A 12,333-nucleotide genomic window follows, 5' to 3' on the forward strand; every position below is an offset into this window, starting at 1 on the left:
CAAGGCAGTAACTTATTTATTTGATATGCTCTCATTATTCCAATAGATTTAAAAAATCTATCATCACTGGTAAATTCCAAAAATACACATACAAAAATTAATCCACAACAATAAAATGCCATGTGATGTTGACATCTTCCCTACATGTCTGTGTTCTTTTTGTGAAAGAAAACACGTCTGTTTTCTTTCAGTTTGTGACACAGCCAGTCTGTGAGCTGCTGTGCTCTACCTCTTTCAGGAACTGGTAAATTTAAGGTTGTAAGGTTTTTATTATTTTTTTTTGTTTTTTTTCCTTGTATCTTAAGTCAATAACCTTCTATATATTAATGAATACAGCAGTACTCTCAACTCCTTTCCCTAGATATATTTCTTTTAGTAAACACCTGACTGATAAACTATTACTGAGGACTTCAAATAAATTGAAAAGAAAATACAGAATTTCTGGGATGAAACCGACCAGACTTCTTATTCACAATTATTTCTACTAACTAGGTTTTCCTGGTCACTTTAGAAAATTTTCCAAGTTTGACCATATTAGTTTAAGTTACTGTTGAAAAAGAAATGATTGGAGTGAAGGGAGGGGGAGGTTATAAAAGTGATACCCTATTGTAGATAGACAAGGCTGGTCTTACAAATAAACAATAACTCATGACATGGCTCTACACTGATACTAAAGATGGATGTTGAAACAAGAAAACTATAACCTAATTTGGGGGGAGAGGAATAATAGTCAGAATTCCATTTTTGCCTGATGTTTATTTAAGACAGTCTCAATTCATTATGTCTGAGAGTTTAATTTATCTAGTTTTAGTATAATAAATTAGGCTTGTTTTACTCTCTACTATCTCTACAAAGAAATCACCATTATTTTAAACGTTTATAGATGTAGGACAGATAAAGACAAAACCCACATGATCATCTCAACAAGACACAGAAAAAATTTTTCAGAAAGTGCAACATCTTTTAAGAACTAAAAAACAAACAAAAAGAAAAAAATAAAACCCCAAAACCTAGGTCTAACAGTGTAAAATGATTGTGATATTCTAGTGAAAATACTAACTTACAAAATACCAAAGTGGTAGGAGTGATAAGATGCTATATAATCCAAATTCACTAATGCTGGTTTGTAAGATATTATAATACTTGCACTTTATTTTTTATTATTTTTAATATTTAGAGATGGGGATTTCACTCTGTTGTCCAGGCTGGAGTACAGTGCTGAGATCATAGCTCTCTCATTTTGAAGAATTATCAAGCAGATACAACATCAAACAATTTGAATTTTAAGAATACAGATGTGCAAGAATGCAACTTGTTAAAAAAAAAAAAAGAAAACAGGAAAGTATTAACTTCGAAAGGTATTCATCTTCTTTAAGACTTTGCTCAAAGGTTATATTATCACAGGGCTTTCATATATATATACACACACACATATATATACACATATACACACACATATATATAAATCCCCCCCCAACCTATCTCATCATCATGCTCCATTGTTCTCCTTGTGACCTGTCATCATTTCGTACATTACAGGCATACTTTGGAGATATTCTCGGTTTGGTTCCAGAATATCACACTAAAGCAAGTATTGCAATAAACCCAGTAACATTTATTGTTTCCCTAGTCCATATAAAAGTTATGTTTACACTATACTGTAGTCTATTAAGTGTGCAATAGCATTATGTCTAAAAACCAACATACATGTCTTAATTTAAAACATACTTTATTGCTAAAAATGCAAATGATCATCTGAGCCTTTAACGTGTCATAATCTTTCTGCTGGTGGAGGGTCTTGCCTCAATGGTGATGGCTGCTCACTGATCAAGGTGGTGGTTGCTGAAAGCTAGGGTGGCTGTGGCCATTTCAAATAAGACAACAATGAAGTTTGCTGCATCAACTGACTCTTCCTGTCATGAAAGACTTCTCTATAGCATGTGATGCTGTTGGATAGCATTTTATTTATTGTAAAACTTCTGCTTTCAAAAATTGGAGTCAATCTTAAACCCTGCCACTGCTTTATCAACTAAGTTTATGTAATGCTCCACAGCCTTTGTTGTAATTTCCAGTGTTCACACTGTCTTCACCAGGAGTAGGTTCCATCTCAAGAAACCACTTTCTATGCTCATCCATAAGAAGCAACTACTCATTTGTTCATGTTTAATCATGAAACTGCAGTCACTTAGTCACATCTTCAGGTTCCTCTTCTAGTTCTTCTCCTATTTCCAACACAAAGGTTGTTACTTCCTCCACTGAAGTCTTGAGCCCCTTGAAGTTATCCATGAGGGTTGGAAGCAACTTCTTCCAAACTCCTGTTAATATTTCCATTTTGATCTCCTCCTATAAATCACAAATGTTCTTAATGGCATCTAAAACAATGAATCCTTTCGAGCAGGTTTTCAATTTAATTCGGCCAGATCCATCAGAGGAATTACTACTTATGGCAGCTCTAGCCCTACAAAATATATTTCTTAAATATTAAGACTTGAAAAGTTGAAATCAGTTCTTTTATCCAGGGGCTGGAGAACAAATGCTGGGTTAGCAGGCATTATTCTCCTTGTACATGTCAATGTGCATTAATATTTTTAAAGAAGTCTTTTCTTCTGAGCAGTATGTCTCAACAGTGGGCTTTAAATATTCTGTAAACCATGCTATAAACAGATGTGTTGTCATCCAGGCTTTGTTGTTCCATTTATAGAGGACAGCAAAGTTGGTTTAGCATAATTCTCAAGGACCCTAGGATTTTCAGAGTGGGAAATGAGCACTGGCTTCAAACTTAAAGTCACCAGTTGCATTAGCCCATGACAAGCGTCAGCCTGTTCTTTGAAGCTTTGACACCAGACACTGACTTCACCTCTCTACCTATGACAATCTTAGATGGCATTTTCTTCCTATAGAAGGCTGTTTCCTCTGCATTGAAAATCTGTTGTTTAGCGTTGCTGCCTTCATCAGTGATCTTAGCTAGATCTTTTACATAACTTGCTGCTTGCTCTTGCACTTTTGTTATGAAGGCTACTTCTTTCCTTAGGCCTCACAAACCAAGCTCTGCCTGCTCCAAATATTTCTTCAGCAGTTTCCTGACCTCTTTCAGCTTCATAGAAATGAAGGGAGTTAGGATGTTGCTCTGGATTTGGCTTTGACTTAAGGGAATATTGTAGCTGATTTGATCTTCTATCCAGACCTCTCCAACTTTCTCCCTGTCAGCAATAATGTCAGCTGTTTTGTTTTCTTATCATTCATATGTTCACTGGAGTAGCCCTTTAATTTAAATCAAGAACTTTTCCTTTGCATTCACAACTTGTCTAATTGTTTGGCACAAGATGCCTAGCTTTCATCCTCTCTGGGCTTTTGACATGCCTTCCTCACTAAGCTTAATCATTTCTGGCTTTTGATGTAAGTGAGGGGCATGTGGACTCTTCCTTTCACGTGAACACTTAGAGGCCACTGTAACACTTACTGGCCTAATTTCAACATTGTGTCTCAGAGAATAGGGAGCCTCCAGGTGAGGGAGAGAGAGGAATAGCCAGTCAATGGAGCAGTCAGAACACACACAACATTTATCTATGAAGTTCGTTGTCTTACATGGTTGCAGTTCATCATGCCCCAGATCAACTACTATAGTAACATCCAAGACCAATGATCAGTCATCACAATGACAGATACAATGAGCATGTTTAAAATATTGTGAGAATTACCAAAATGTGATGAAGAGATATAAAATGAGCATATACTTTTGGGGAAAATGGCACCAACAGACTTGCTCGATGCAGGGTTGCCACAAACCTTCAATCTGTAAAAAAAACATAGTTACCTTCCAAGTGCAATAAAACAAGGTATGTCTGTATGCATTTACTTGTTTGTTTATTCATTATCTGTCTCTTTCCACTAGAATGTGCACTCCATGTTTTGTTTTTTACCGTGGCCCAAGATTACAACAATGCCTGGCATATAGGAGGTGGCTCAATAAATATTTGTTGAAGAAAATGAATGATTAACAATTGTGCTGGGCATGGTGGCTCATGCCTGAATCCCAGCACTTTGGGAATTCGAGGTGGGAGGATCGCTTGAGCCCAAAAGTTCAAGACCAGCCTGGGCAACAGAGTGAGACCTCGTGTCTATAAAAAAATAAAATAAAAAAATTAGCCAGGCGTGATGATGCTCGCCTGTAGTCCCAGCTACTCTGGAGGCTGAGGCAGGGAGGATGTCTTGAGCCTGGGAGGTTGAGGCTGCAATGAGCTGCGATTATACCATTGCATTCCAGCTGGGCAACTGAGCAAGACCCTGTCTCAACCACCCCTGTCTCCCCACCAAAACAACAACTGTGATAAATGCTATGAAAGGACAGCATGTTACTACAATAGAGCATCACAGGGAGATTTGATCAAACTATGATATAAGAATTCAGTTCCTCTGAAGATACAATATTTAAGGTGAGGCCTGAAGGTAGGTATTAGGTAGGCAAAGGAGAAGGGTTGGAATTAGAAGTGGAGCCTGAAGATATGACTGAATGGCTACAATTTCATGAAACTAGAATGAATGCTTCTTACAGATGAGCAGAGAAAGTGGCTAAAAGGACTGACTCCAACTTTCTAAAGACGAAGTTCTACGATAAATAAAATGCTATCCAACAGCATCATGTGCTATAGAGAAGTCTTTCACGATAGGAAGAGTCAATCGATGCAGCAAACTTCATTGTTGTCTTAATTAAAATGGCCACAGCCACCAGAGCCTTCAGCAACCACCACCTTGATCAGTGAGCAGCCATCACCATTGAGGAAAGACCTTCCAACAACAAAAAGATTACAACTTGCTGAAGGGCTCAGATGATCATTTGCATTTTTTAGCAACGAAGTATGTTTTCAACTAAGGTATGTACGTTGGTTTTTAGACATAATGCTATTGCACACTTAATAGATTCCAGCATAGTGTAAACAAAACTTTTATGGGAAACAGAAAAATTAGTGTGACTGGCCTTATTGAGATATTTGTTTTATCGGGGTGGTCTGGAATCCCCAGTGTCTCCAAAGTATCTGTATTCTAAATCATCATGAAGCCAGATTTGGCTTCATTATCAAATTCACATTAACATGAATTCCATTAGCGGTTAGTGATTTGTGTTGAAAAATAGTGCTACAAGGGAAAGTACTTCTGACCTAGCTTAATAAACTCTAACCAAAGCTGTGAAGATATATATCACCTACACATATAACATATCACATAAAAGCTGTAAATTTACATTAACTATAGACTTAATAGATAATAATATCCTAAGTAAGAATACTTAATCTAGAAGCTCACAGTTACTTGCAAGGAAATGATCTATAATCAGTTAAGAAGTATTTATTGAGTTCATATAGAATGCCAATTTAAAGACATCTAGTTGCTTCTAATTTTGACTTGCTTAACTTCATTTTATATTACTATATTTACTTACCTTAAAAACTTGCCTAAAACAACTCCATTGGCATGTGAAGTAATTTACTATCTTCAGTTTAAATATAATCATAGGTGAGAAAAGGACATTTCTCATCCTTTGGTATTTACAGTATGAGAGTGATTTGGGTAAGGAAGAAACATAGTAGAAAACTACTTCAGAGCAATGTTTTTTCAACTGAGGGTCATGACCCATTAGTCAGTTGCTTTTGTTTTGTTGAACATGCAATAGAATCAGAAAAAAAAATTGGAAATGGATAAGTATTATTTTGTATTTTTTTAGGTTTGTGTATATATGCATATGTATACTTGACTGCAAAGTATAATATACCTCTTGTATGTTTTGTATTTAAAAAACATGATGCTTTAGAGGTTGAAAGAATATTTGTGAGAATATTTTCTTTTTTCTAACAAAATGCAATTTCAAATTATTTTACAGAGAAGACCTTATTTTCAGTCCTCAAAGTAGGTGCTGTTCAGTAGCACTTCTGACCTATGAAGTTCTCAAAAATGATGATGAATAAAAACAATCTTATCTTGGAATTATAAAATAACTTGGATTTAAAAACCAACTTGATATACAGTAGGTAGGAACAAGGGCTGGGTGTAACTAGATATAATAAAAATTACTAAGGTACCTAGAATGTTGCTGTTACATAAAGTTTTTCCTTTTCAGTGATCTATATTTTAGTGCTTTTTAACCCCTAATTGCTTGCAGAGTGACTTATTCTTTGTTTACATAAAGTATTTTTTGTCATTTCACAAAGCAACCATAATGTGGTATTTTCCTAAAATGTCTTAGTGTATTTTGGCTCTGAAGCCTAACAAGGATACATATTAGGACTTTGGTGTTTACTCTGCCAGCATTAGAAGCACTACAGCTGGGCTTAATCCAAATCACAAGCAATATAATGTCTACCTTGGTTGGATAGGATTCAATAAGATGAAGTATTTTTTTTTTTTTTCTTAAGAGACTAGAGAGCAGCTCTGGACTTGAGAGACTTTTGTTTCTTTAAGAGACTTAATCATAGTTCACTGCAACCTCGAACTTCTGGGCTCACGTGATCCTCCTGCCTCAGCCTCCTGAGTAGGTGGGATTATAGATGGGCACTACCATGGCTGACTAATTTTTTTCTTTTTCTTTTTGAGACAGGGGCTCACTATGTTGCCCAGGTTAGTCTCAAACTCCTGGGCTCAAGCAACCCTCCTTCCTTGGCCTTCCAAAGTGCTGGGATTACAGACGTGGGCCACCATGCCCGGTCTGAAGTGCTTTTCAAAGACTATCGCCATTTCATATTATGATGATTCCAGGCAGCTTTTATCATGTTCCCCACTTCAGAGTCCCAGTGAGGTTAAGTGATTTATTCGGTCACAGAGCTAGGAAATGGCAGAGCTGAGATTCTGAACCTCATTCTATTACTTCAGCTAAAGGAAGCTAGCTAGGGCTATTTCTAATAGAGCACAATTGATTCCTTAGATTGTACTAACCTCTCTAAGTTACTCTCAGGATTGTACACCTGTGGGCATTCAATATGTATGTCAGCTTCCTAATGTTTAATTTATATTGTAAGTATCTGATTGAATAGAAAGTCTGTAGCTTTGAGTTGGTCTTGAAATTTGTGTTTGTAGAAAACAATTTATTTAAATCAGTAGGGAAACACATGGTAGCCAGTCACTGGGGGCCTAATGATGATTAAATAGGTTATCAGTATATCTGCATTTCATGTACATAAACATCTTACTGAAAATAAGTAAAATGCTATCTAAACTGGCTTCAATTCCATAGAGAGTACAGCTCAATGTGTATGAAGCAAAAATATCATGACTTAGCTATTAGGAAAATAAGGAAGGATTCCTTGCTTGGTTAAAAAGTTAAAAATGAATTAACACACAATTTCTGGAATCACTGAAACTGAGAAACAGGTTGATGCTACGTAATATGGAATAGAAAAAACTGAATCTAAGGGAAAGGTTAAAAATATTTATCAATCAAGTTCTTGCAGACATATAATCAAGGGTATTATAAAGGACAAATCACTGCTGAGGGAAATAAGACAGATGGCTAGGATAAATGACTGAGTGCTCTTGAGTGAATTTTCTTTTTCTTTTTTCTTTCCTTTTCTTTCTTTTTTTTTTTTTTTTTACTAAATAAGAACTTGAGGAAAAATATGCAATGAAGCAATGTATTCAGGCTAAGCAGATTTTCTTCTTAAAGAAAACAGTACTCTAACATTAGAGTTAATGCGTTAAAAAACTACAGAAATATTTAAAAATTATGACAGATATATTTATAGAACTATTACATGTGATACACAGGAAACACAAATTTCTTAAAGGGACATTTTAAATCTTACAATAGAACCACCTAATAAAGTAATATAAAGAAGGGGGGATTTTCAAATGTTTAAATCTAAGAAGGAAATAATACTGCATATTACAATGAGTATCCAATTCAGGATGAGGGCTAGAAAGGACAATCATATTACTTCTGTCTAACCTACTTGGATCTACATGCCAACTGTAGATAAACAGTAATTCCTAAATGATGCCCTCATATCTGCTAACTTCTCCTTTCAACTTCACTCCTACTTTCTTATAAAGGGTATCCAGAAGGAACAAAGGGTCTTAGGGTCTATGGGTCTTAGGTGATGAATCACAGTGGAGGGAAAGAAGGGATTATAACAGTTCTCTCTCTGGATGTGCTCAGACTTGGTGCTAAGTGTGTTTTATGCTAGAAACTACAAAGCACGGGGCCAGTCAAAACCTCAGAGAAAGGAACCTGAGAAACTAGATGCTTAGGTGTGGCTCTGGTCCAGACTCTTAAGGCTGGATGTGGAGGACACACTATGAATATCTTACATTGACCAGGCAGTCTGTAGGGAGAAAAGCAGATAGAGATTATGCAAAAAGGACATAGACACCCTGACAAAATGTGACTCTAACTGGAGTACCCCCCCATTGGGTATCCCAGAAACTCAAGTGAGGCAACCTAGTATGGATCTATATCTAAGTTAGGACAGGAAAACTTGACAGTAAGCAACTTCCTAGGAGCTGGAGGGCAGGCTCCAGAGAGGAAGGCAAAGGATAAGAGAGAGAATTATATTATTTTTGAGCACTGATTCTAAGGGTTGTGATTTATGCAGGCTATTTAAAGAGAAAAATGTGTACTGGAGTCTGACTGCCTGGGTTTGTATTCTGGCTTCACCACTTATTAGCTACAGAGCAAGCTACTAAGCACTGTGCCTTTGTTTCCTATCCTCCCTATTGTACAGGGATACTAGCACAACCCGTATAGAGTTCATGATGATTAAGACAGTTAATATGTAGAATACTTAGAACGTTGTCTGGCAACCACCTTGCCTTTCAGTTACTAGGACTCTTTTTTTTTTTTTTTTTTTTTTTTTGAGACGGAGTCTCGCTCTGTCACCCAGGCTGGAGTGCAGTGGCGCGATCTCGTCTCACTGCAAGCTCCGCCTCCCGGGTTTACGCCATTCTCCTGCCTCAGCTTCCGGAGTAGCTGGGACTACAGGCGCCCACCACCCGCCCGGCTCGTTTTTTGTCTTTTTTTAGTAGAGACGGGGTTTCACCATGTTAGCTAGGATGGTCTCGATCTCCTGACCTCGTGATCCGCCCGTCTCGGCCTCCCAAAGTGCTGGGATTACAGGCTTGAGCCACTGCGCCCGGCCTCTAGTACTCTTTACCTCACCTTCACTGAAGGATTATTAAGAAAAAAGAAAAATGAATTTAGGCTAATCTATTTTACTTCTTGTCAATCAGCTCTGGCAAAAGATTTGATGAATTTAAACTTAAACAAATGAGACTTGAGGATTGCTCTGTCTTCACTTGAACTGCCTTTTATTATGTTCATATTTTCACTGTCCACCATTCCCATGAATAATTTAGAAAGGGCTGCCTAACACTTTTGGAAACAAAAATATTTGAAGTAAAAAAACCAACAGATGGGTAGAGCTGTTTTGAATAAACACAAGGGGAAAAAGAATCCAAAAGCTACTATACTTATACCACAAATAGGAAATTCATATTAGAGAGAAATCAAATGCAAAGAAAGACTACTGTGCTTACAATGGATTTAAAACATAATTAGCACCCTTAAATGCATACCAAATTAAATATAAAAATACACAGAAAATCTAAGCAGTTATGCTAATGCATTCAATAATAGAAACAGAAGTTAAAATGCTTTTTAATTATATACAAGTATAATTAGAACATTTTCAAACACATACAGAGAAAAAGAGAAAGTCAAAGTCGATTATTTATTAAGTCAAAGAATAAGAAAGAAAACAGAACTGAAAGATTTAATACTATTCATTTTTCCTAAATTATAATCTAGAATTAGAAAAAAAGGGACATTGTATACCTAAACTTTAAATATGTAGTTGACTTTTACTGAAAGATATAACATTCCTATAATAACTAAAAATTAGTGACTCAAGAAAGAGTGAGCACCTATCACCAATGTACTGGCAATATTTACTAAGTGGAAAAATCAACTGAACTATACAAGGACTATGAAGTGCACTCTAAATGGGCCCCCATTGTTTAAAGGCTGGAACACAAAGTAGTCATCCTGGACCAGTTTTGGTGTGCAGCCTGACTTTTTTATTTTGGATGCAATACTTGCAAACATAATTACGTTATTGATTTAAGAACACTCAAAGGAAGAATGCATAATATAATGAATTTGCATGGCACAGATCTTGCTATGCTAATACAATAGCTTTTTTGAGATAACAGAGAGTGGATAAAGGGAGCTGGATAGACAACATTTATCTACATTTTCGCAATGCTTTCAACTCTGTATTGCATATCAGCATGCTGAGAAATTAAGAGCTGAATTGTATAAATGATGTGACAGAGTGAATTACTAGTGTCTTACAGACTGAAAATAAAGGATTTTTATTCTTTCAGATACAGAAATATATACACACATGCATACTGTTCTATCTCAGGTTTCAATTTGCAGTTAGACTATATGAAATGAAATAAATGTAGCTTATACATTAATCACTTTCAGAGAACTGTTAATTTGATAGCATTCAAGTATCTAGACAACTCAAGAGAAAAAAATTGGAAGCAAACAACAACAACAACAGAATCTGACAAATAGTTTAGCAAATTTTGACAGTATTTTGACATTCCTTGGTTTAATTTTGCATGGTCTAATTCATTAGAGCAATAGCTTAATAGGTATGGGCCTGTCTTAGAAAAGCCCTTAACAAAGTTGGGTAATACTTTCAATGAGATTATTTGGAATCCCATTGCAAGCTCAAAATAAGCTACTTAGCATGAATTTAAAAGAATAAAGGGAAATCGGTCATTGATTTATTCATTCATCATGCAACAATTCAAGAAACTGAGTTTCTACTATGTGTCAGGCACTGTGGATACTAAGTCCTCTATAATCCTGTAGTTTAGTTAGTATGCTAGATTTTTAAAGATGCTAATTAAAACAGCTACGATTGGAGGAATATGCTTTTTCAACAATTCTCAGGAACTGAAAGAAAAAAGGCACTGCATATTGCAGACTACGTATAAGGTCAGTTTCATTTAGTGAAAAGTCTAAATTAAAAATTACTTTAGAAAGAATTATAATATAACGTTCAAGTATCTAAAGTTACTTAAGGAATTCTTAACCAGATGTCTTTTAAAAGATGCTTAGAGCTAATTTAATGAAAACAAGAGAGAGGTAGAAATATCAACCGTTAACATGTAAATGAGGAGTTCTAAAGTATTAAAAAAGTTTCTTTTATTAAGATAAGCATTCATATTATATTTTTTCATAAAAACAAATCACCTTGCAATTTCAATATCTGTGGTTACTCTCACTGCCATTCATTTTCAACTGATTAAGACTCTAATTAAGATCTGAATTAATAGGATTAGGCTAATAACTACTACAACATATTTCACTGTGTTGCTTGGTCATAAGTACTACACATGTGATTTATAGTACCACAGTGTTTTATAAGGGCCATTATGTTATTAATTAGTTACATTGATCAGAATGCCACACAACATAGCAGTACTTAAAAATTATAATTTGCTTAGACTGCTTTGTAATTAATCTTATATCTACTTGTACTATGGGCACATCGTAAGGATAACTGAAATCAGATAGCTTGCTTTCACTAACAATGCCAAGAGATCCAAAAGAAGATAATTATATTGAGGAGTCTTGCTATTGAAATTCATTTTTTTTCTCAGTATACCATAAAATTAGTTGATCCCGGAAAAGAGCATAAACCCAGGATGTCTGGGGGCCAAATAAGGTAAGAACACTATACTATATGCATATAAATTCATCCACATTTAGTTTGAATCTACTTATTTGTAGGGATCTGCCACTTAAATCTACAGGTTGTTTTTTTTTTTTTTTTTTTTTTGGCTTGGTTTTGAGGATGGCTCTGATGGGACTCTGCTTTTAAGCACTCGAAACCATTATACTTTGGGTTTTACTGAATCTCAGCTTCCATGTAGTGGCTGAGAAGTTCAAATTATCTTCTGGTTGTTACAGAAAACACAGGTACCTACTAAGGCAAAAATTTCAACTTTCAGATTTTGACTACAGCACTCAAAGTCCAAATTCTTGCACATATCAGACTTCACCTTCTCAAAAGCTCACAAGAGGCAAAGTTACCCTGTGAAATTAGCCAGTAAAGTGACATAATTGCCAGTCTAAGCAGATCATCAACGTAACTCACTGAGAAAGATTTGACTGAATCTTGCTTTAAGCACTGTAATTTATAACAGTATATGTATATAATCCCCCTGTGAAGAAAAAAAGGTAAAATTTTCACTCATGTAAATCACAGATAGCAAATTAAGGGGAAAATAAAAATTTGTTAGAGGGGATAAAAATGTGTTAGATTTGTT

General features: G+C 35.6%; 1 protein-coding gene across 1 annotated transcript in view; it reads right to left on the reverse strand.

Moving 5' to 3' along the window:
• RSRC1 (arginine and serine rich coiled-coil 1) overlaps positions 1–12,333 on the reverse strand; it is a 413,404-nt gene that overhangs the window by 50,453 nt on the left and 350,618 nt on the right. The window lies entirely within an intron of this gene.

Source organism: Chlorocebus sabaeus, chromosome 15 (genome assembly GCF_047675955.1).
Source record: "Chlorocebus sabaeus isolate Y175 chromosome 15, mChlSab1.0.hap1, whole genome shotgun sequence".
Lineage (NCBI taxonomy): Eukaryota > Metazoa > Chordata > Mammalia > Primates > Cercopithecidae > Chlorocebus > Chlorocebus sabaeus.